Here is a 27270-nt window from a genome sequence, read left to right as displayed (position 1 = left end):
TCATTACACTTGATTCCTCTCAGAGCTTACCAAGATTGACTCCATTTCACATGCCTTTCATGTGTCCTCAAAACAAATCGAGGCTGTTTATTACACCAAGAAGTACCAAGATTACCTAACAAGACCTGGTCTCACTTCAAGAAGGAAAAGTGTTTTCATTAACCATTGTCTGATAAATACTTAGATCATGGTTGGTTATGGTTTTATTCATTTAATCAATTCTAATAAGTATGCTGTAGCTAAGAAATTCAAGAATTCTTCTTGCACGAATGAGCAGTAATTTATAAGGTCTTTTAAAACTTCACAGATAAAGTATCTGAAACTGTTTAGGGTCCAAATTTCTGGCTTATTTATTACATTCATGAGATTTGTCAATGCAGCTTATCTGTATCTTCAGATGTTGGGTGGGCTTTCTTTAAGAGGTAATAAACTTGATGAATTTTCTAAGTTTTGTAAACTGCTTACCAACTAAGCCATAGAAATAATATAAACACCATTCCCTCCTTGGAAATTTCACTATTGAGCATTTTAGAACCTGGTGCTTATAAACCCAGTTATTAAATATACAAGTAATTGAACATGTATTCTTTTGAGTTAACAATATTTGAACTTAAATATTGATCCTAATGTACCCAAAATGTGGGTTCAGAGATGGGCAAGGTAGTCTGGAGCTGCTTCCTTCTAACTTCCACAGAAATCACTGTGGAACAAAGACTCCGTGAAGGCAGAGGTTAAAGATCTGTGTCTGGAGGTGTTTTGAAAGCATTTACTTCCCATCACAAACTGTGGCACAGGAGTCTGAGATCAATGAAGCACAGCTGCGTAAACAACAAGAAGTAACAGGATCCCATGGGCTCACCTATGTCCCTTTCCAAGCAATGGACAAGAGGCAGATTTTTTTTTTTTTTTTTTTTTGGCACAGTCTATATTCAGATTATTGGTTACAAAAAGGTATTTTAAAGAAAACGGTTCCAATTGTTCTTATGTGAATGGAATATGAAAAAGTTAATAGTTAATGTTTTGTTTATTTTCCTCAGCACTTGAATTGGTAAATTCTTTGTCTTAATAAATGAAAGTAAATATTAAGGAAGAAAAATTATATTATTTAGAAAAGTTATTTTGTAGAAAGATTTAATAAAATTATGTATACTGTTCAACAGTAATATTTTTTCTTTTCCTATAAGTAAATTATAGACTTTATGATCATATAACATTTTATTAGTGCTTTGCAATGGCATAATTAGAAATAATTATGCTTATTTACAGTGCCAAAATATATATTTATATGAATATATTTGCTTAATATGTAGCCAAAAATTCCACTCATGTAGCCAAATTCTAATGTAATATGTATGTTATATTATTGAGTTGTTAACTTTAAACGGTTTTAATAAACGTGCAAGTTTCAGGGCCTGGATGGCTCAGTGGTGAGGGGTCCTTGCTGCTCTTTCAGAGAACCAATGTTTCTTTCTCATTACACTGGGAGGTTCACAACTCCTTGTAACTCTAATTTCTGGAGATCCAATGTCCTGCTCTGAACTGAGTACATGCTTGCACATGGTGCAGCATACACGTGCATACACACACAAACACACACATACACACAGGCACATACACACACGCGCGTGCACATACACACAAACCATTATAAGATGTATATATTTCAATAAAACCTCCATTTCTAATATTCAACACTTGCCAATCAAAAGCACTTATATAATTACTATTGCTACAGAGAAATTTTATCATTCTAGATTTTTTCATGTACCCCTGTGGATGAGATAGACACAATCTAAAATGGTTCCTGAAGTATATTATGAATTTAAAATTTTTGATAATGTAATGAAATGCAGTTTGGAACCCTGAAAGAGAGAAGTCTTTGACCTTGCATGACATGACTCTCTCCTGTCAAATCAAATGAGGACTAGGCTCTGGTGATTCCAGTCCATTCCTGATCATGCATTCAGTAATCCACTTCCTTTTAAGTCAGCAAGCTAAGTGACTCCCTTCCAGGAAACAAGATTCTGTCAAAGGTGATGGGTGCAATATCACTTTGGTAATTTAAATGAATAGCTGTATTTCTAGTACTCTCTCATGCTCTCCCATGCCTAGATGCCATGATGGAAAATATTCTTTGCTGGTCTACTTCTGAAGGAGACGGGGAGAAGTTCTTAACTAATAAGCCTTCAGGGGCTAAGTTTAGTGTAAACACAGGGAATCCAGCTAACAGTCATGCAAATGAATGTGGATGGAACTTGTGCAGTTGAGACTGTAGATGCAATACAGCCTGCCCTCAGCTAACGGACTAACAACAAATCAACTTGGGGCTTGGGCAGGTGGGTTCACAGAAGTGACAGACTGATTGACAGGTTCCTGAATCCATCTCACAATAAACTGTTAAGCTTCTAACTTGTTGTACAACAACATATGAATAAAGTATATGCACAAGTGAATTTGTCAGTATACATGCATGTGTGTGTGTGTGTGCTAGCGTGCAGGCACGTGCATGGGCACGTATGGGTGTGGGTGTGTGGGTGAGTGTGTCTTGCATGTACGTGGAAAGTTAGTGAAACAGCATCCTTTAAGGTATTTGTTTTACTCTACTCCCTGTTCTATTGCTACAAAGAGACACCATGACCACAGCAACTTATAAAAGAAAGCATTAAATTAGGGGATTCCTTACAGTTTCAGGGGTGAGTCTGAGACAATCATGGTGAATAGTGTCAGAGTAGCTGGCAGTAAGGTATGCAAAACTGTTTTAGTCAGCAGACAATTTACATCTCTGCAGTTTGGAAGCTGAAGGGGAAATATCCAGGGGCTGATGTTGAGCCCAGTCCTGATGACTCAGCTCCTCTAAAATAGCAAACCTTCCTAGTCCTTCTCAAAATATCTTTATCAACTATTGACCAAGATTCCAAGCACATAAACCTATAGAGGCTGGGGTTTGTTTCTTTGTTTGTTTGTTTGTTTGCTTGCTTGTTTTTTGTTTTTGTTTTTGTTTTTCGAGACAGGGTTATTCTGTATAGCCCTGGCTGTCCTGGAGCTAACTTTGTAGACCAGGCTGGCCTCGAACTCAGAAATCTGCCTGCCTCTGTCTCCCTCTGCCTCCTGAGTGTTAGGATTAAAGGTGTGTATCACCACACCCGACTACAGGTCATTCTTATTCAAACCACCATAGCATGTTAACCATATTTCAGAAACACATAGTTTATTGTACAAACAGTGCTTGTGCTGATGACTGAGAAGGTCCGACCCATGCGTGGTATATGGCACATGCCTGGCACAGAGGCCTGGGCTGAAGGCGTGGAGAGTATGAAGTGTCACTGCTATGCATGAATCAATCTATGGCTCTGTGTTCAAACTGAGCGCTACTGTGCGTGTATTGGTCTGTGGCTCTGTATTCTAACTAAGCACTACCAGGCCTTTTAATCCATTGCTCTGTGTTCTTGATGAGGCTGTAATGTGAATTGACTTCCCTGAGAGGAATTAGGTGGCTTGGTAGGAATTATAATGCAAATACACATTATTTTCTCCTTTAAATTACTTTGTTTAGCACTTTTATCCCAGCAATAGAAAATAAGACAAAGAGGGAAACAGAAACCAGCCTGAGTAGGACCACAGGCCTCATCCGGCTGGATCAGCGCCAGGGTAGCGGGAGCTCAGGGTTGCCTGACACCCGCCAGCTACCCACGACCCCCGACGCAGGATTTTGGGACTGCTGGTGAGTGGAACAAAGCTTCTGCTCCAATCCAATTGCGCGGGACCTGAGACTGCATTAGTTAGGGAAGCAGAAACCGGCCTGAGTAGGGCCACAGGCCTCACCCGGCCGGATCAGCGCCAGGGTAGCAGGAGCGCAGGGTTGCCTGACACCCGCCAGCTACCCAGGAACCCCGCTGCAGGATTTTGGGACTGCTGGTGAGTGGAACACAGCTTCTGCTCCAATCCAATTGCGCGGGACCTGAGACTGCATTAGTTAGGGAAGCAGAAACAGGCCTGAGTAGGACCACAGGCCTCATTCGGCTGGATCAGCGCCGGGGTAGCGGGAGCGCAGGGTTGCCTGACACCCGCCAGCTACCCAGGAACCCCGCCGCAGGATTTTGGGACTGCTGGTGAGTGGAACACAGCTTCTGCTCCAATCCAATTGCGCGGGACCTGAGACTGCATTAGTTAGGGAAGCAGAAACAGGCCTGAGTAGGGCCACAGGCCTCACCCGGCCAGATCAGCGCCAGGGTAGCGGGAGCACAGGGTTGCCTGACACCCGCCAGCTACCCAGGAACCCCGCCGCAGGATTTTGGGACTGCTGGTGAGTGGAACACAGCTTCTGCTCCAGTCCAATCACGCGGGACCTGAGACTGCTCTGGTTGGGGAGAGAGAAATCCGGCCTACATAGGGCCACAACCCTCTTCCGGTCAGAAAAGCACCTGGGCAGCTGGGGCGCAGGGTCAGCTGACACTCACCAGCTACCCACAACACCCACCACAGGATCTTAAGACTTCTGGAGAGTGGAACACAGCTTCTGCTCCAATCCAATTGCACGCGGGACCAGAGACTGCATTTGTTAGGGAAGCAGAAAAACGGCCTGAGTAGGACCACAGGCCTCTTCCGGCTGGACCAGCACCAGGGTACCTTCAGCTACCCACGACCCCCGCCGCAGGATTTAGAGACTGCTGGTGAGTGGAACACAGCTTCTGCTCCAATCTTTAAATAGTGACAACGATAACAACTAACCCCAGAGATTACCAGATGGCGAAAGGTAAACGTAATAATCTTACTAATAGGAACCAAGACCACTCACCATCATCAGAACCCAGCACCCCCACTTCGCCCAGTCCAGGGCACCCCAACACACCGGAAAAGCTAGACACGGATTTAAAAGCATATCTCCTGATGATGATAGAGGACTTCAAGAAGGACTTTAATAACACACTTAAAGAAATGCAGGAGAACACTGATAAAAAGGCAGAAGACAATAAAGAGGAAGCACAAAAATCCCTTAAAGAATTGCAGGAGAACACTGCTAAAGAGTTACAAATCCTTAAAGAAAAACATGATAACATAATCAAACAGGTAGAAGTCCTTACAGAAAAACAGGAAAACACATCCAAACAGATGATGGAAATGAACAAAACCATACTAGACCTAAAAAGGGAAGTAGACACAATAAAGAAAACCCAAAATGAGGCAACACTGGAGATAGAAACCCTAGGAAAGAAATCTGGAACCATAGATACGAGCATCAGCAACAGAATACAAGAGATGGAAGAGAGAATCTCAGGTGCAGAAGATTCCATAGAGAACATCGGCACAACAATCAAGGAAAATGTAAAATGCAAAAAGATCCTAACTCAAAACATCCAAGAAATACAGGACATAATGAGAAGACCAAACCTACGGATAATAGGAGTGGATGAGAATGAAGATTTTCAACTCAAAGGACCAGCAAACATCTTCAACAAAATTATAGAAGAAAACTTCCCAAATCTAAAGAAAGAGATGCCCATGAACATACAAGAAGCCTACAGAACTCCAAATAGACTGAACCAGAAAAGAAATACCTCCCGACACATAATAATCAGAGCAACAAATGCTCTAAATAAAGATAGAATACTAAAAGCAGTAAGAGAAAAAGGCCAAGTAACATATAGAGGCAAGCCTATCAGAATTACACCAGACTTTTCACCAGAGACTATGAAAGCCAGAAGATCCTGGACGGATGTTATACAGACACTAAAAGAACACAAATTCCAGCCCAGGCTACTATACCCAGCCAAACTCTCAATTAACATAGATGGAGAAACCAAAGTATTCCACGACAAAACCAAATTCACACATTATCTCTCCACGAATCCAGCCCTTCAAAGGATTATAACAGAAAAAAACCAATACAAGGACAGGAACCACGCCCTAGAAACAACAAGAAGGTAATCCCTCAACAAACCTAAAAGAAGACAGCCACAAGAACAAAATGCCAACTTTAACATCAAAAATAACAGGAAACAACAATTACTTTTCCTTAATATCTCTTAATATCAATGGACTCAACTCCCCGATAAAAAGACATAGACTAACAAACTGGCTACACAAACAAGACCCAACATTTTGCTGCTTACAGGAAACTCATCTCAGAGAAAAGGATAGACACTACCTCAGAATGAAAGGCTGGAAAACAATTTTCCAAGCAAATGGCATGAAGAAACAAGCTGGAGTAGCCATTCTAATATCTGATAAGATTGACTTCCAACCCAAAGTCATTAAAAAAGACAGGGAGGGACACTTCATACTCATCAAAGGTAAAATCCTCCAAGAGGAACTATCAATCCTGAATATCTATGCTCCAAATACAAAGGCAGCCACATTCATTAAAGAAACTTTAGTAAAGCTCAAAGCACACATTGCACCTCATACAATAATAGTGGGAGACTTCAACACACCACTTTCACCAATGGACAGATCATGGAAACAGAAACTAAACAGGGACACAGTGAAACTAACAGAAATTATGAATCAAATGGATCTGGCAGATATCTACAGAACATTCTATCCTAAAACAAAAGGATATACCTCCTTCTCAGCACCTCATGGTACCTTCTCCAAAATTGACCACATAATTGGTCACAAAACAGGCCTCAACAGATATAAAAATATTGAAATTGTCCCATGCATCCTATCAGATCACCATGGACTAAGGCTGATCTTCAATAACAAAATAAATAATAGAAAGCCAACCTTCACGTGGAAACTGAACAACACTCTTCTCAATGATACCTTGGTCAAGGAAGGAATAAAGAAAGAAATTAAGGACTTTTTAGAGTTCAATGAAAATGAAGCCACAACGTACCCAAACTTATGGGACGCAATGAAGGCATTTTTAAGAGGAAAACTCATAGCTCTGAGTACCTCCAAAAGGAAACTAGAGAGAGCACACATTAGCAGCTTGACAACACAACTAAAAGCACTAGAACAAAAGGAAGCAAATTCACCCAAGAGGAGTAGACGGCAGGAAATAATCAAACTCAGGGGTGAAATCAACCAAGTGGAAACAAGAAAAACTATTCAAAGAATCAACCAATCAAGGAGCTGGTTCTTTGAGAAAATCAACAAGATAGATAAACCCTTAGCCAGACTCACTAGAGGGCACAGGGAAAGCATCCTAATTAACAAAATCAGAAATGAAAAAGGAGACATAACAACAGATCCTGAAGACATCCAAAACACCATCAGATCCTTCTACCAAAGGCTATACTCAACAAAACTGGAGAACCTGGATGAAATGGAGAAGTTCCTAGACAGATACCAGGTACCAAAGCTGAATCAAGATCAGGTTAATGATCTAAACAGCCCTATATCCCCCAAAGAAATAGAAGCAGTCATTAATAGTCTCCCAACTAAAAAAAGCCCAGGACCAGATGGGTTTAGTGCAGAGTTCTATCAGACCTTCAAAGAAGATCTAATCCCAGTTCTTCACAAACTATTCCACAAAATAGAAACAGAAGGTACTCTACCCAACTCATTCTATGAAGCCACAATTACTCTGATACCTAAACCACAAAAAGACCCAACAAAGATAGAAAACTTCAGACCAATATCCCTTATGAATATTGATGCAAAAATCCTCAATAAAGTTCTTGCTAACCGAATACAAGAACACATCAAAACAATCATCCATCCTGACCAAGTAGGTTTCATCCCAGGGATGCAGGGATGGTTCAATATACGGAAATCCATCAACGTAATCCAGTATATAAACAAACTCAAAGACAAAAACCACATGGTCATCTCGTTAGATGCGGAAAAAGCATTTGACAAGATCCAACACCCATTCATGATAAAAGTCTTGGAAAGATCAGGAATTCAAGGCCCATACCTAAACATGATAAAAGCAATCTACAGCAAACCAGTAGCCAACATCAAAGTAAATGGTGAGAAGCTTGAAGCAATCCCTCTAAAATCAGGGACTAGACAAGGCTGTCCACTTTCTCCATACCTATTCAACATTGTACTTGAAGTCCTAGCCAGAGCAATTCGACAACAAAAGGAGATCAAAGGGATACAAATTGGAAAAGATGAAGTCAAAATATCACTTTTTGCAGATGATATGATAGTATATATAAGTGACCCTAAAAATTCCACCAGAGAACTCCTAAGCCTGATAAACAGCTTCGGTGAAGTAGCTGGATATAAAATTAACTCAAACAAATCAATGGCCTTTCTCTACACAAAGAATAAACAGGCTGAGAAAGAAATTAGGGAAACAACACCCTTCTCAATAGTCACAAATAATATAAAATATCTTGGCGTGACTCTAACTAAGGAAGGGAAAGATCTGTATAATAAAAACTTCAAGTCTCTGAAGAAAGAAATTATAGAAGATCTCAGAAGATGGAAAGATCTCCCATGCTCATGGATTGGCAGGATCAACATTGTAAAAATGGCTATCTTGCCAAAAGCAATCTACAGATTCAATGCAATCCCCATCAAAATTCCAAATCAATTCTTCAACGAATTAGAAAGTGCAATCTGCAAATTCATCTGGAATAACAAAAAACCTAGGATAGCAAAAACTCTCCTCAAGGATAAAAGAACCTCTGGTGGAATCACCATGCCGGACCTAAAGCTCTACTACAGAGCAATTGTGATAAAAACTGCATGGTACTGGTATAGTGACAGACAAATAGACCAATGGAATAGAATTGAAGACCCAGAAATGAATCCACACACCTATGGTCACTTGATCTTCGACAAGGGAGCTAAAAACATCCAGTGGAAGAAAGACAGCATTTTCAACAAATGGTGCTGGCACAACTGGTTGTTAACATGTAGAAGAATGCGAATCGATCCATTCCTATCTCCTTGTACTAAGGTCAAGTCTAAGTGGATCAAGGAACTTCACATAAAACCAGAGACACTGAAACTTATAGAGGAGAAAGTGGGGAAAAGCCTTGAAGATATGGGCACAGGGGAAAAATTCCTGAATAGAACAGTAATGGCTTGTGCTGTAAGATCGAGAATTGACAAGTGGGACCTCATGAAACTACAAAGCTTCTGCAAGGCTAAAGACACCATCAATAAGACAAAAAAACCACCAACAGATTGGGAAAGGATCTTCACCTATCCTAAATCAGATAAGGGACTAATATCCAATATATATAAAGAACTCAAGAAGGTGGACTCCAGAAAGTCAAATAACCCCATTAAAAAATGGGGCTCAGAACTGAACAAAGAATTCTCACCTGAGGAATACCGAATGGCAGAGAAGCACCTGAAAAAATGTTCAACATCCTTAATCATCAGGGAAATGCAAATCAAAACAACCCTGAGATTCCACCTCACACCAGTCAGAATGGCTAAGATCAAAAATTCAGGTGACAGCAGATGCTGGCGAGGATGTGGTGATAGTGGAACACTCCTCCATTGTTGGTGGGATTGCAAGCTTGTACAACCACTCTGGAAATCAGTCTGGTGGTTCCTCAGAAAATTGGACATAGTACTACCGGAGGATCCAGCAATACCTCTCCTGGGCATATATCCAGAAGATGTCCCAACCGGTAAAAAGGACACATGCTCCACTATGTTCATAGCAGCCCTATTTATAATAGCCAGAAGCTGGAAAGAACCCAGATGTCCCTCAACAGAGGAATGGATACAGAAATTATGGTACATTTACACAATGGAGTACTACTCAGCTATTAAAAAGAATGAATTTATGAAATTCCTAGGCAAATGGATGGACCTGGAGGGCATCATCTTGAGTGAAGTAACACAATCACAAAAGATCTCACACAATATGTATTCATTGATAAGTGGATATTAGCCCAAAACTTAGGATACCCAAGATATAAGATACAATTTGATAAACGCATGAAACTCAAGAAGAATGAAGACCAAAGTGTGGACATTGTGCACCTTCTTAGAATTGGGAACAAAACACCCAGGGAAGGAGTTACAGAGACAAAGTTCGTAGCTGTGATGAAAGGATGGACCATTTAGAGACTGCTGTATCCAGGGATCCGTCCCATAATCAGCTTCTAAACGCTGACACCATTGCACACACTAGTAAGATCTTGCTGAAAGGACCCAAATATAGCTGTCTCTTGTGAGACAATGCCGGGGCCTAGCAAACACAGGAGTGGATGTTCACAGTCAGCTATTGGATGTAGCACAGGGCTCCCAATGGAGAAGCTAGAGAAAGTACCCAAGGAGCTAAAGGGATCTGCAACCCTATTGTTGGAACAACATGATGTACTAACCAGAACCCTGGAGCTCTTGTCTCTAGCTGCATATGTATCGAAAGATGGCCTAGTCAGCCATCAATGGAAAGAGAGGCACATTGGACTTGCAAACTTTATATGCCCCAATATAGGGGAATGCCAGGGCCAAAAGAATGGGAATGGGTGGGTAGGGAAGTGGGGGGCGCTATGGGGGACTTTTGGGATAGTATTGGAAATGTAATTGAGGAAAATATGTAATAAAAATAATAATAAAAAAAATACTTTTCTTTTGAAAAAAAAAAAAAAAAGAAAATAAGACAAAGAGAGGCATAATAGGCAAAGTTTCCTTGAAAGAGAAGAAATGTTTCCATCAGTAGGGATTTAATTGATGAACTCACCTTATGCTTTCATTCTGGGAGAGTTTTCTATATGTGTGTTCTCTTTGTGTAGTATTTATGTGTGTCGATATTTATGTGTGTATTCATGTTTGAGTTATTATGAATACATGTATATGCATGTGCACATAGAGGGCTGTGGTGAGCCACGAGTGGTGCAGCGAGCAATCGCCATTATAAGATGGCGCTGGCCTCCGTTGTGCCTAACTAGTAAACAAGCCTTGTATGCAGGTGCGAGAGTGAACTCATGCCTAGTCACTGCCCATTCTCAGGGCGTAATAATGGGGTGATGGGCGAGCAACAAATCAGGAGCTGACACGCCATATCAGGTGCTGAAACGCCATGGCTGAGGGATATATAAGGGACTCCATTTTCTGGGGTTGGGGTCTTCCCTCTTGAAGAAGCAATAAAGCTTTTGCTGCAGAAGATTCTGGTTGTCCCGAGTGTGTTCTTGCCAGCGGGAAGAAAAGCTCGGGATAGAGCGCGGAGGTTGAGACCAGGTATCTTTTTCAGCATAGAAAAAACAATGCCTTTAATCCCAGCACTCTGGAGGCAGAGCCAGGTGGATTTCTGAGTTCGAGGCCAGCCTGGTCTACAAAGTGAGTTCCAGGACAGCCCGGGCTATACAGAGAAACCCTGTCTCGAAAAAACAAAAAAAACAAAAAAAAAAACAAAAAAAGGAAAAACAATGCCTTCTCTACAGCAGCAGTGGCTAACTACATCAGTCTTCAAAATTATCTCTTAAAGTAAGAAACAGAAAATGATGCAAGAAGGAATTTGTATATTTTTCAGAAATAAAATATTTACTGATAATAAGTTGTAATGAAATGTATTTTAAACATTTCCACAGAAGGAAAAAAATGTAGCATTTATTATTGTTGAATAAAATGCAAAATGTTTAAATTATATTGATAATAATGTTATTAGTAATTATGGTATTCATTTGTGTATTAAAAGAACAAGTTGTGGTTTTTAACATTTCACGATTTTAAGCAGAGGGATGAGGCACACCTGTGATCCAGGCTCTTGGGAAATGGAAGCAATAGTCCAAAGCAAATCACAGTTCATAACAAGCCTGGGTGGGGCTTCACAAAATCATGTCTCAGTAACAAACCAAACAAAAATCAAACCAAACAAAACAAAACTGAAATTTTATAATGAAAAAGTTCTTGAGAAAGCTAAAAACTGAAACAATGTTTAGTGTAATATTTGATATCATACAAATCAAATTGACCTAATTTATAAAATTCATACAATGAATGAAAATTGTATATCATCTAAGATTAAAGTAAAAATAGAAAAAAAGCTCCTCAGGACCTCTATGACCATATTGAATATATATATATATATATATATATATATATATACATGGCTGGCATAGAAAAGAATGCTTTATAATAATTAAAAATTTTCTGTAGAACTTAGAAGATAGTATATATTATATCATATCAAATATTTAAACAAGATTTTTTATGTAAAAATCAACAGTCACTTCCATCATAGTATTGTGTAATTTGCTGTCATTTTAAAAAAGCAAATAAAAATCTATATAAAAATATTTAAAATTAGTGGATGCTCACAGTCAGCTATTGGATGGATCACAGGGCCCCCAATGGAGGAGCTAGAGAAAGTACTCAAGGAGCTAAAGTGGTCTGCAACCCTATAGGTGGAACAACAATATGAACTAACCAGTACCCCCCAGAGCTTGTGTCTCTAGCTGCATATGTATCAGAAGATGGCCTGGTCGGCCATCACTGGAAAGAGAGGCCCATTGGTCTTGCAAATTTTATATGCCCCAGTACAGGGGAATGCCAGGGTCAAGAAGTGGGAGTGGGTGGGTAGGGGAGTGGGGGGGAGGGTATGGGGGACTTTTGGGATAGCACTGGAAATGTAAATGAAGAAAACACCTAATTTAAAAAAGTTAAAAAATATTTAAAATATATTTTCTTATAACTTTTTATCAGTAAATTTTGAATTCTAAAAAAATTACAAATTATTTTCAAATAATTTACAAATTATCATCATTCTGTGTTGATGACCTTATAAAAACTTTTGAAAGATTGATGTAGCCTGGGCTCCCATAGAAAAGACCTTTTTTTTTTTTTTCCTGTCCTGTACAGAGACAATAAGTAACCCAGCTCTGCCTGTTTTCCTTCATTACCTAACTACAAAATGTCTTAGAAATGAGATTTCATGAATCCCTATGCATACAAATTTGGGCTATTGACTATTTATTACAATGGTTTAAATACTGTGACATTGATGCCTTCCTTTGTCTTGATTCCAAATGAGATAAATAATTGACAGCTTGCTTAGAAGGATGGATGCAAATACAGAATGGCTTCCCTTAGCAGGCACAGAAGCAGATCACACATTGTAACTTCTCTATTTCCCAGAAACTCATCAGTAAATGAGAAAGTGGAGATACAATTTGATTCAGTAGCCTGTCTAAGGGAACAAGTGATTAATATGCATATTTTAATCAGCTGATAGCTTTTCTTAGCAATTGCAAAGATTGTCTTTCTTAATCCCATTATCGAACATACTTGAATATACAGGATAGTTTCTTATGTCACACAAGAGGGGATAACATAAGATCTATTGTATCCATTCCCCCAACTGAAGGGAATATGAAATACTATGTATTCAGTGGTAACTCCCAGCCCCTTAAGTTCACCGAGACAGTGGATGGAGGGTTATTAAATATCTCAAAGTCAACACAGAGCCTAGTTCTACCACTGACCATAAAAAAGCAGTGACAAAAGTCTTTATTGTACCATCAAAGGGGTTTTATGGTTTATTGATCTAATTATAGCATGTAATCAATAGATTTTGCTTACACAACATAAGTATAACCCGATAACCAAAATATAATGATTTTATTAAAAACTTAAAACCTGTTAGTCAGTGTTTCCTTTATATGGACTTGAAGAAGGCACTTTAGACATTTCATGGCAAGCTGGAGCTTGTGTCTAAAAAGTGCTTCCAGCTGGCTAAGCTCAACACAGCACATTTCCTTTTCTAAAGTGACTGTGTTAGAAAGGTGGTGATAGGAAATCCAGAGTATTGTTCTGGCTTTTATTTCCTTGTGCCTTGCTAGCTTGAATCATGTCCTATTTTACTCTATGAGCATTGTCACTTGGTGAGGAGCTGAACTGCAGGCATCATGGAAAGAAAACAAGCAAGGCCCTGATAAAGGAGCACTTACAAGCCTGCCCACTCGTGTGCCCTCCGGCATCGCAGTCCACTTAACACTGGTTTCCTGGTCTTATCCCTAGTCCTTTGGTTATCACCCTGCTTTAAAAACTCAAGTCTACTTGTTTTTCCAAATGGAGATGTGTTTGTTTTTGTTTTCTAAGGACTCCCCCATTTTAGTATTTATGTGTGATTCTGTGTTTTATCTTAATTGTCTCAGAATGTAAAAGTAGGGTGGTGAAGAAAGAAAGAGTATAGAGTAACAATTTCTAAGCAAAAATTGCTTCAAAACTGTGGGATACACTTGATGATGAGCAAAGAGAAACTGTACAATGTTACGTTCTGTGTCATGGAGGCTGGCATGCAGAGAAATAACACCCCAATGACTCCGGTCTTAGGAATAGTAAGGAAAGCATACTGGCCCTGGGAAGAGGTACTATTGAATAAAACAAAATTATAAAAACAAAACAAGCCCCTGAGGCCATGCTTAGAAACTCTGCTGAAGCTTAAATGTGATTTTAATGCCAAAAGTCCACATGAGACTTCATGCCTAGTGCATTGATACCGGAGTGGAGTGGCTGAAACCTTAAAGTGGTCTTTGGTTAGTTAGGGAGAGCCCTCCTAGGGCCTGCAGGAGTTCCTATGAGATGCTATAGCAGCTTTCCTGAGAAGATTGCTCTGCTTCTGAGCTACACTTCATCCTGTAACCACGATTGGGCAATATATTTCTTTCAAATTTCAGAAACTTACACAGTGGATCAATAGGGATACATTTGTGGAAAGATGAGTAAAAGTGGAGTATTCTTTTTCTCCAAAAGCCTAATGAGTCAACGCGAGAGTATATTTTGCAAGTATGTACTCAAACAGTGTGCATGTTGTGCACTTTGTATATTTATTAGGTTAGACACACTGCAGTTATAAAACTGCAGAGCTCCACGCTTCCATACTGAAGCATTAGAGAAATCTAGGTTTATTCTGATGGCTGTGTCATTAGACTTAGTAGAACAAATAACATACTGCTCAAGAGACCCTTGTATTTTCACTGTTACTCAAGCCAGACTATTCTTTACAACTGCTTGTAAGCCTGGAGACCCTTGGGAGGCTTTTCAACCAGATTAATCTTGCCACTTAGTAACAAAATATCATTGTAAGTTTTCAGCCTATTGTCTACTTTATTATCAGATTATTATAAGAATTAACTATAAAACAGAGTATAAATGAGACACTACAACCAACTGACTATTTTTCTCCTAGCTTGCCATTCCTCCTTTGCATCTCTGCTTACAGTTATTCTGTGGTTTCATACAATGGAGAGCAGATATCTGTCCATTCAATACACAGCTGTAGGTCTTGGCCATATGCTCCAGAGGGGGAATACTAATATTAATTTCTGAAAATGTAAAAAAACGGTTTTGCCTGCTCAACAGATGATGTGTTTGTGAAACTGAAGCACCACTGAATGATATGACCACTGGAATGTCAACAAATGTAACAGGCTAGAAAAGAGACAATATTGATTAAAGCTATCAGTTTACTTCTCAAAAATTGGGTAAGGACCTCTCCGTGTAGAAAACAATTTTCAGCAACTGTTGGCAAAGTTTGAAACAAAGTTACCAAGATTGCATTCCAAATATTAGTGAAATAAATGGTTTTGTATCAGTCCAAGGCCTCTCATTCACTCAGTAAGCAAAACTCATGCTTTTTGGTCTAGATCAAAGCATTCACTTAGCTGTCCTAGGGTAAGCTTCAGCACAATTCAGGGTTTTTCTTAATTACAAAAAAGCAGATTCAAAGGGATCCCAGTGTTTTGCAAAGAAAACAGGCATTTCTTTCATGGAAATGGCATGCATCATAACTTGAACAAGCTAAATTAGGGAGCAGAAATTGTGGGAGAAGAATTGTGGTCCTGTGGCAGAGTTAGCTGGGTTTGGCAACTGCTCCCACACACTCCTGTGCAGTATGCTCTCCTGTGGTGAGATACAATGAACTTCACTACAGTAATCTTGGAACAAAGGTTTATATAATTTGTATCTTCAAGTACCAGAAGTGAAAATCACTTAACTATAAAGTTTAATGGGGGTGTAACAGGAGGAAGTGACCAGGAGACCAACACAATAGAAGCTAGTCAGGAAAATACAGCCAAATAGACTAGTACCAGAATATCTAGGTAAAAATGAATTCTCTGCACAATGAGCATCCTGAGTGGATGGGGAAACAAACAAACAAACAAAAAAGTATCACATGCTCTCTTTGCCACTAAAAAGGAAATGTGTCTTTGTTTTATAAAATTTACTTTTAGCACTTTATAACAAATAGCCTAGTTCTTACATTAGAAAATTTCCATGATATTGAACTTGCAGAGTAAGACTGTGTCCAGTAAAAGAATCAGATTGAATAAGACCTGAAAGCCTAAACCAAAAACTCAACTTTCTCTGTGGTAATCCTTAAATATAAATGTGTGGAGCAGACTTAAAGGAAAGATTATCAATGAGTGTTAGGTCTTGATATAATTGGAGAAAGAGTGCTTAGGTATTGGCTGTGTGTCTTTGGTCATTAAAAGAGCTATTCGTGCCAGTAAAAGATTATTGTAAAAAGAGTAACTCATCCTTCACACCACCTGGTTCCATGATGATGCATTACCTGCTAACACCACCGAACTATCTGCCATGATCTATTACTACCTGACATTCAGACTCAGCTGTTGTGAGTTCATTGTTTGGTCTCCAATAGTCTTGTTTCTCATTTTGTGATGTGACTAGAATGCTTTTTGATCATGCTTTCTTCCTAACTCTAGTCAAAATCCCATCCTCTGTGCCTGCCCATCCATTTTACCCTTGGCATTTTTATTCCCACACTTACTTTCCCGGATGGAATACTCACAGTCTTTGTAATCAAAAGCAATCACTAAGACACATCTGCATGTGAGCCTCATACTCCAAACCTTGCAAAAAAGGTACATTCACTTCTTACAGGCCAAACCTTACAGCTCTTCTAGCAAGATAAAAATGTGTTTAATATTTTTTTAAGTGTAAAAGTGAAATAACATGGTAAGAGCCATATTTTGTGGCACATAAGTGTTATATAAGCACATGTATCTTCTCCTCCCTCATATATGTTCTATTCTCTATCTTTTGAACACCATAGTGCCTCCCATGGTCCCCTGTCTTTGTATCATCTGTCAACACATTGTTCATCTCTATGATTATCTTAAGGAAACTCCTTTTATGTGCCCCAATGAAAATGAGTTGTGTAATCCTTATGTTCTCAGGCAAAAGAGCCTCTAAATTCATAAATACTCCTGTAGTTTGAATCCACCACTCTTTCATAAGTGTTTGAATATGAAGAACTTTAATTTCTCCAATTTTGTATACCCAATACACTTACTGTTGTCCTTCTATAGTAGACAGTACTATATGTTCTTGGTTATAAAATTGGTTCATCTGAAACATCAGTAACTAATTCACACTATTTATTTGATTTATTATTATGTGTACTTTCACTGATAAAAATCAATTCTTTCTTTGATCTTTCTTGTTCTTTATGCTAATCCCTTATCCTGCAGTTTAGACAGCAGCTCTTTCTTATAACACAGGATGCCCCTGACCTCTCTGCCCCGTTTTTACTAATTATTTTTGTCTTAAGCACCTGAGAAGGGCAGAGGCATTACTCTCTTACCTCCCACTCTCTCTGAAGACCATTGCTGATGTCATTTGAATCACTTCAAAGGTATTCTCAGTTTCCTCTAGTCAAAACTAAAGCCTGTATTTTAGATGTGATTTTATTTGAACTTTTCAAAACCCTGGGGTTTGATTCTGCTTTGCATGGCTTTTCTCCTGGTCTTGGCTGTATCACGGGGTCATTCTCTTTTCCTCCAATTGTGTGCACTTCCAACTTTCACCCTGTTCTAACCAACCATCACAGATCCAACTCTTACATCTAATAAAACATTTGAACTCAATTTGAATGCATAAAATTAGCATATACAAACAGAAGCCTTAGATAATGAGAAATGATATTCAGGGAAACAATATTTTGCATATACATTTAAAAAATGTGTACAACCTATAATGAACACAATGAAGTGAGAGAATTTATAAGGAAAATATTTAAAACACTGTAGAAAGAAATGAAAGAGATATTTGGAGATGGAAACTCTCTTTTATATATTGCTATGATTTACTTTCAGAAAATAGGTATACTGCTAAAACAGCCTATAATCCCCTTCAAAGTCCCAATGCAATTATTCACAGAAGTGAAAAAATTCTTAAAATTAATTTGGAAATGCAAAAGAATATGGATAGCTAAAACAAGCTAAAGAACAAGAAAGCTCTAGTTAACATCATAACTGATTTCAAGTTACTCTGTGAAAGGACAATAATAGGATAGGATGCTATGGCCCAATATAGAGATATACAACAATAAAATAGAATAATGTTTGTGGGGAAACCTGCTGATTAAGGTCACAGTCTACCAGGACTCCATATATCCCCTGCGCTAGGAACAAAATGGAGGACTCCCTTTAGTAGCAGGGTATCCCCTTCTCTGACCTTACCTGTCCTCAAATTCTAACACTGTTAAAAAAAAAAAAAGACTTCAAGATACATTATCAGCTAAGATAGACCTGCCAGCTGACTCAGCTCTCACACCTTTGTATTTACACAAAGGCCTCCAAGTCAATGTATCTCTTATATACCAACATAGCGCTTTTTTGGCCAACACTATTGATAATTACTAAACTATGAAACCACCATAAACAACAAAACAATGGATTAAGAAATGTGACATGTATACAATGGAGTGGTTTTCACCCATGAAGAAGAGTAAAGTCATGTCAATTGCGAGAAAATGATTGCAAGTAGGGTAATCAAATACAGTGTAGCCAGTCTGTCTCTAAAAGACAAATGTTACTTTTTCTCATATATAGTGAATAGATACATAAAATAGATAGATACATAAAACCATGTCTTTATGATTTGAAAGTAGAAGTAATATTCAAAGAAGAGAACTAATGGGAGTGAGAGAAAGTGTGAGTACATGCATATGGACAGGAATTTTCTCAACATATGATCCATACTCTTATGAAAATATTGTGTCTCATGATAAAAATAGGCTATAGTCACAGAAAATATCTGTTTGCTAAAATAACGAAATGGAGAATGAAAAAGACATGACAAGAAAACACAGGTATCTCCATGTACCTATTATGTTGTGATCTGTATCTTTTTTAAAAATCTGAAGACTTCCCATGGCCTCTATGCATCCCTTTCGTCTTCTTCCCTGAGTCTTCCACCAATAAGATGTTTTGTTCTGCTGAGAATCAGACTTAATCTTACCCTGCACACACACACACACACACACATACACACATACACACTCATGAACATGTACCCACAGACACACATGTGCAGAAGCCATGAGAAGGTAATTGTGGGACATGTATTTTCCCAAGGAGTACCATTTTGTATTTAAAAATAATTTAAAATCTATAATGAGAAATAGTTTTGATACTAATTATTTAAAACATTAGTATCAAAAACTTTTGCTTTAAACGTGTTAATGCAGGCACTATGAACAGTTTTGGTTTTGATACCACATACTGCAGACTGTTCTTGCTGAGGACTTGAGCTCAGTTCCTAGCACCCAGGCAGAGCAGCTCACAACTTCCAGTAATTGCAGCTTCAAGGAAGCTGTCTCACAGACTAGTCTATTACCTGTGAACCCTATTTTCCTTGTTAGCAGAGCTTCATAGCACGTGGTAGATATGAGAATCGGTGAGATTATGAGATATGAGCATATGAGCATATGAGATATATACACCTATTAGTAAATAGTAACTGTCTAGTCAGGGTTTCTATTCCTGCACAAACATCATGACCAAGAAGCAAGTTGGGGAGGAAAGGGTTTATTCAGCTTACACTTCCATACTGCTGTTCATCACCAAAGGAAGTCAGAACTGGAACTCAGGCAGGTCAGAAAGCAGGAGCTGATGCAGAAGCAATGGAGGAGTGTTCTTTACTAGCTTGCTTGCCCTGGCTTGCTCAGCCTGCTCTCTTATAGAACCCAACACTACCAGCACAGAGATGGCACCACCCACAAGGGGACCTCCCCCCTTGATCACTAATTGAGAAAATGCCTTGCAGCTGGATCTCATGGAGGCATTTCCTCAACTGAAGCTCCTTTCTCTGTGATAACTCCAGCCTGTGTCAAGTTGACACAAAACTAGTCAGTACAGTAACCTATTAGTAATCTAGTTGTATAGGCCACAAAACAATTTAAACATGTTTGCTCTGTGATTAGCTGTTAACCCCCTGTGAAAAACTTGAAAAAAATCATTGTCAAATGACATAATTTCCCCCTACTGGTTCCTCTTTTGATGTTGTGCACCACATAGAATGGATAAACTCTGGCCAGATTAGCATTTTTCTTTTAGGCCAAATAACACATATGTGTAAAACACAAGATGCACACTTTTACATGCAGTTAACCAATTTGTAAATACTCTGATACTCTGTCACAATGAATTTGACTATAATAAATACACACATTATAAAAAGACATTGCTCATGTGAGTGTGTGTGTGTGTGTGTGTGTTCACAGCTAAATAGACTTTAATTTCAGTGTACTGTCCTGATTTGAGAAGCTTCTTAGGAAAATGTTTTAATGGCAATCATTCTTTGTTCCATTTGGTTAGATAATGCCCCATTTGTTCTTTTAGCAGCATTTCTATTTTCATGTGTTCTGGGCTGTCTCAACTTAAGATTGATGTCTGGTGTCACTGCTAGGAAGTGCAGACATTTCAGACTCACTGCCCTTCACATCCTCGCCCTCCTGCTCAGCAGGATATCACACACTTTGACTGCCAATATTCAGAAGGGAAATTCTTTAATGGCAATAAGCTTGCCAATGAAACCTTCCCCAAATGCCCAGAACTCTTAGTGGTTGGATGTTAGGGCACCAGATGGCAAGACTAATGGGAATTCATTCGTCTGAGAGCTGAACAGTGCTAGCCAATGCTAAAGAGATTCGGAATTCAAAATTTCCTCTATCATTAAACTTTTCACCAGAACATCATCCCCATGGTAGCCTGTGAGGATCTGGATCTATTTAACGACAGTCTGACCCTCTTCTTCCAGATGTAGGATCTTAGTGATCAATTGCATTAATAACAGCAATTGTCAGTGTGCATTTTCGTAGTGATTTCCACAGAGTAACATGTTCCAGCCATGCCTTCACCCCTACGGAGAGTTGAGCAATAAGAGTGAACACTTTACACTGTAAGGAAAATGAAAATAAAATTATAGAAAATGACATGAAGCAGGTGTTTAGGAACAGTCAAGCTCCATATTAGTGGAAAATGCTATTGCAGAATTTAACCATTTAGGGGCTTTGTGATCATGGAAAAAATGTACTATCTGCTTTGTTTCTATTCCTTTTTATTCTCTTTTCTTTTCTTTACTTTTTTAAAAGAGAAGATCTCATGGAGTTCAGGCTGGCCTCTCATGTAGGCAGTCTTACTTTTCATGTTTGTATGACCTTTGTCTCTCTGCTTACCAAGTGATGGAGTGATTACTTTCTTGACTAGCTGGTTACCACACTCTTTATGATGTTTTTATGAACAATAGTGTGACTGCATTCACAACATTGAACAAAGATTATATGTACTCACTGATAAGTGGATATTAGGCCCAAATCTTGGAATACCCAAGAAACAATTCACAGACTACATGAAGCTCAAGAAGAAGGAAGACCAAAGCTTGGATGTTTTAGTCCTTTGTAGAAGGGGGAACAAAATACTCACAGTAGTAAATACAGAGGCAAAATGTGGATCAGAGACTGAAGGAAAGGCCACCCAGAGACTACCCCTCCTGGGGATCCATTCCTTATACATACAGTCAACAAACCTAAACACTATTGTAGATGCTGAGAAATGCTTGCTGACAGGAGTCTGATATAGCTATCTCCTGAAAGGCTCTGCCAGAGCCTGACACATACAGAGGTAGATGCTTGCAGCCAACCATTGGACTGAACACAGGATCCCCAATGGAGGACTTAAGAGAAAGGGCCCAAGGAGCTGAAGGGGTTTGCAGCCCCATAGAAGGAACAACAATATCAACCAATCAGAACTCCCCAGAACTTCCTGGGACTAAACAACCAACCAAAGAGTACACATGGAGGGACCCATGGCTCTAGCCGCCTATGTAGCAGAGAATGGCCTTGTCATACATGAATGGGAAGAGAGGTCCTTGGTCCTGTGAAGGCTGGATACCCCAGTTTAGGGGAATGGCAGGACAAGGAAGTCAGTGTGGGTGGGTGGATGGGGGAATACCATCATAGAAGCAGAGGGAAAGGGGATGTTATAGGAGGTTTTCAGAGGGAAAATTTGGAAAGGGGATAAAAGGGGATAGCACTTGAAATGTAAATAAGAAATAAATCTAATAAAAAGATAAAAAGACTATAAAGTTTCTTTTTAAAATTTTTTTAGATTCAGTTATAGAAAATTATGTTTTGGTTGCTTCAGGCTACAAATGTAAAGAAAAGCCAAGTCAAATAGAATGAATGAATCATGTGAGAATTTGGCATGTCACCTTGCTCTCACTAGTCCTGTGTTTAAAAAGTGTGGCCCAATCTTCTGGCAGATCAAACATAGAATGGAGTGAATGTGTATATGACCCAAACTTATTACTATGACCCCGCTGACTCTCTCATGTACAGGCATTGTGTGTGGAGTAGTTTTAAAGAGAATCTTTTGGAGCATAATCAGCAACTGAGGTTAGTGCCTTTTTTTAAGAAGCCCCAGAGAAATTCTTCAACATTCCACAGTGCTCCCAGCTTTACTTAGCTGATATTGAATCACTAGCACTGTGGTTTATACTTCTCAGGAAAACGTTCTGAACATTAAAAACATCCTGTCATTAGAAGGCATAGGTGCATAGAGATTTTTATATCAGTACAAATCAGCTAACACAGACAGAATTCAAATGAAATATTTAAATTTATATGTTCAAATTGAACCTAATAGGAATTAATTTTTTTTTCCTAATTAATTCATTGGTATTCTCAATTTTCCCATTGCTGCTTGCAGGGTTTTATGAAATAAAAGAAAAATGATGCTTTTTATTATGGTGCCTTCAAACTTGAAAAATGAGATTCATTCACTTGTATCATTCAATTAAAAAAAAACTGCTTACTTCATCTTACATTTCTACTTTCATAAGTAAACGATCATCACTAAGCAGGGCCAGTCAGGGAGAGAAAAAGCTAAAAATAAAAAGATAATTACTTCTGGAGAATTATATGTGAGGACATGTGAGACTGGTTTGAAGGAGTAAAAAAGAATGAAATATATTATAAGTTAAAAAGCTATTATGAGTAGACGTCTGTGCCACCTGTGATATTGTCTGATAATTGTAGTGTTTTACTTCTGAATTTTACTGTATTCAAGATATAAAACAAAACAAAAATAATAATAACAGCCATCTCATGCAGTAACCACCAAATGGCAGAGATCAAACCTAAACATGCTCCATTAACTGGAGTTATGTTGATCTCATTTAGATCCCCACTCTACTCAGCATGAGATTTGACAGTGATACAGGGCGACTGCTCTTGAATATTTGTCTTCAAGTGTAAAGAGAACCTGAGGATATTCACTTGAAATGTAAACAGCTACAGCTAGAGAGCTGCACTAACTCCCATTTATAGTGAAGTACAAGGAAACAAAAGCACAAATGATCATGACGCATACTCACAAGGTGACTGAGTTGAACAGGACTGATGTGTTCTTCCTCATATTCGAAGTATTGCCTTATAAGGCAGGGGCTTACCATTGTAAGCACACAGACCTCTATAGCTGTGTATGTATTGAAAATTATTTATTTATCTCAATTTTCCTTCTTTTAAAACATTCACACATGAACATTAACTCAGTTGATAGCTTAATAGTTTGTTTTTGAGACTCCAAAATCTGTTTTGCTTAATATGACATTTTACGTGTAATTTTAGGAATTGGTATTAATGAATAAAGTGAAATCTACAAGCTATAACCAACTGAATAACGGTTGTACAAAAGCAAAAATGAGATTCATTCACTTGTATCATTCAATTAAAAAGAACTACTTACTTCATCTTACATTTCCACTTTCATAAATTATAAACAATTAGTTCTGGCACATGTAAATGAATTTCTGATTACTCATTATTCCCGTTTAAATTTCCAACTTACTTTGCATAATCATAAAATTAGGTTCTTTAAAATATTCTTGGGATCTGTCCTTTCCACCCCTTCCACCCGTTCTGCCTGGTCCTTTCTGCTGGGTCAGAGTCCTAGTTGGTCAACTCCCTTGAAGACATCATATCCCTATCCATCCTAGAGGACCTGCTGCACTCAGAGCAGTTGGTAAAAACCTCCCGCCCCCAGTCCCACAGCTGCTGCTGGAAGCCTGTTGGACTCAGTACCCATCATCCACCAAAACCCCTACCCTCCTGAATACCATTCCTCTTCAATCCTTTCCACCCCTTCTACCAGGTCCTTTCTGCTGGGGAAGAATCCTAATTGGTCTGCTCCCATAAAGACTCCATATCCTGATCCATCCTAGAGGACTCAGCACTCAGAGCTGTAGAGGACCTGCTGCACTCAGAGCAGTTGAGGATCAGATGCATGCAGGGCAGTTGGACAACAGCTTGACTGTTCCACTGAAGACCCAACAGTCTGAAGGCCTCCCAGGAGATCTACTGCAGCCAAGGCAACAGATAAGCAGCTTCTCTGCCTCTGTGAAGAGCCCCCAGTTGGAAGGCCCCACAGGTGGTCTGATACAGCCAGGGCCACAGGCCTAACGGGAGACCTAAAGCAACCAAAAGACAAAAGAGGCATACTCAATGCAGTCATTCAGACCAACAAACACCAGGGATATCCAGATGGTGAAAGGCAAGGGCAAGACCATAAGCAACAGAAACCAAAATATTTGGGCATCATCAGAACCCAGTTTTCCCACCACAGCAAGTCCTGAATATACCAACACACCTGAAAATCAGGAGCCTGTCCTAAAATACTATCTCATGAAGATAATAGAGTCCTTTAAGGAGGATATCAATAACTCACTGAAAGAAATATAGTAAAACATAGGTAAACCGATGAAGGAATTGAATAAAGTGATTCAATACCTAAAAGTGGAAGTTGAAACAATAAAGAAAACACAAATGGAGGCAAACCTGGAAATTGAACACCTGGGAAAGAGTCAAGAATTACAAATGTAAGTATCACCAACAGAATACAAGAAATAAAAGAGAGAGTCTTAGGTGTAGAATATACAGTAGAAGAAATTGGTACAACTGTCAAAGAAAATTCAAAACATAAAAATTTCCTAACCCAAAGCATCCAGGAAATTCAGGACACAGTGAAAAGAATAGAGAAGAATGAAGATTCCCAGTTCAAAGGACCTGAAAATGTCTTCAATAAGAAGACAATTAGAAGAAAATATCCCCAACCTAAAGAAAGAGATGGTCATAAAGGTACAAGAAGCCTATAAGACACTAAATTAATGTAACCAGAATAGAAAATCTTTTCATCACATAATCATCAAAATACTAAATTCACAGAACAAAGAAAGAATATTAAAAGCTGCAAGGGAAAAAGGCCAAGTAACATACAATGGTAGACCTATCAGAATTACATCAGACTTCTCAACAGAGATGATCAATGCCAAAAGAGCCTGGTCAGAGGTCATGTAGACTCTAAGAGGATACAAATGCCCGGTTACTATACCCAACAAAACTCTCAATCAACATAGATGGAAAAAACAAAAAATTCTAGGACAAACCCAAATTCAAACAGTTATCTATCTATCAAGCCCTATCAGAGGACCCTGGAAGGAAAACTCCAACACAAGGAAGGTACCTACACCAAAGAAAGGATAAGATATTAACCATCTCACAACAAAGTCAAAAACAGAGAGCCACAATCACATAAAGCTACCTACAAAAAATAAACATATCAGGAACCAACAGTCAACTCTCTTTTATATCTCTCAGTAGTAATGGACTCAACTCACCTATAAAAAGACATAAGCTAAATGGCTACACAAACAATATCCAGCATTTTGCTGTATACAAAACACACCTCGATAACAAAGACAGACACTATCCCAGAATAAAAGGATGGAAAAGGGTCTTGCAAACAGATGGTACTGGGAAACAAGCAGCAGTTGGCATCCTAATATTCAATAAAATGGACTTTCAGCCAAAAGTTATCAAGATTGATGATGAAGGACATTTCATATTCATCAAGGGGAATAATCACCAAGAGAAAGTCTCAATTCTGAAGATTTTTGCCTCAAATGCAAGAGCACCCAAATTCATAAAAGAAACATTACTAAAGCTCAAAACACACATTGAACAGCACCCAATAACAGTGGGAGATTTCAACACCCCACTCTCACCAATGGTCAGGTTATTGAAACAGAAACTAAAGAGAAACATAGTGAAACTAAGAGAGGTTATGAGCCAATTGGATTTAACTGATATCTATAGAATATTTAACCCTTAAAAAAAAAGAATACACCTTCGTAGCACCTCATGGTACCTTCTCAAAAACTGACCATATAATTGTTCAGAAAACACTCACTACAGATACAAGAAGATTGAAATAATACCATGCATCTTATCAGATCACCATGGTTTAAGGCTGGTCTTCGATAACAGCAAAATCTATAGAGAGCCCACATACATGTGGAAACGGACAACTCTTTACTCAATGATAACTTGATCAGGGAAGAAATTAAAGACTTCCTGGAATATAATGAAAATGTTGACACATCATACCCAAACTTATGGGACACAATGAAAGCAGTGCTAAGAGGAAAGTTCATAGCACTAAGTGCCCTGGTAAAGAAACTGGAGAGATCTTTCACTAACAATTTAACAGCACACCTGAGAGGTCTAGAAAAAAAAGAAGCAAACTCAGCCAAGAGGAGTAGAAGGCAGGAAATAGTCAAACTCAGGGCTGAAATTAACCAAATAGAAACAAAGAAAACAATATGAAGAATCAGGAAAACCAAAAGCTGGTTCTTTGAGAGAATCATCAAGATAGATAAACTGCTAGCCAAACTAACTAAACAGTGGAGAGGCAGTATCCAAATTAACAAAATCAGAAATAAAAAGGAAGACATATAACAGAAACAGAGAAAATTCAAAAAAAAAAAAAATCATCAGATCCTACTATAAAAGCCTATATTCAACAAAATTGGAAAACCTAGATGAAATGGATAGTTTTCTAGACAGATGCCACATACCAAAGTTTAATCAAGAGCAGGTAAACTATCTAAACAGGCCCATACTGCACAAGGAAATAGAAGAAGTCATTAAAAACCTCCCAACCAAAAAAAGTCCAGGGCCAGATGTGTTGTGGATAGCCCTGGGGCCCCAACACACATACAGAAGAGGACTTCCTGGTCTGTGTTCATTTAGAGATGATGCAC

General features: G+C 38.7%; 1 protein-coding gene across 1 annotated transcript in view; it reads right to left on the bottom strand.

Moving 5' to 3' along the window:
* Window positions 1–27270, bottom strand: part of Agmo (alkylglycerol monooxygenase) — a 366048-nt gene that overhangs the window by 249194 nt on the left and 89584 nt on the right. The window lies entirely within an intron of this gene.

Source organism: Mus caroli, unplaced genomic scaffold (assembly GCF_978045245.1).
Source record: "Mus caroli unplaced genomic scaffold, Mus_caroli_1 scaffold_14, whole genome shotgun sequence".
Classification (NCBI taxonomy): domain Eukaryota; kingdom Metazoa; phylum Chordata; class Mammalia; order Rodentia; family Muridae; genus Mus; species Mus caroli.
This window is presented reverse-complemented; position numbering and strand designations above follow the sequence as displayed.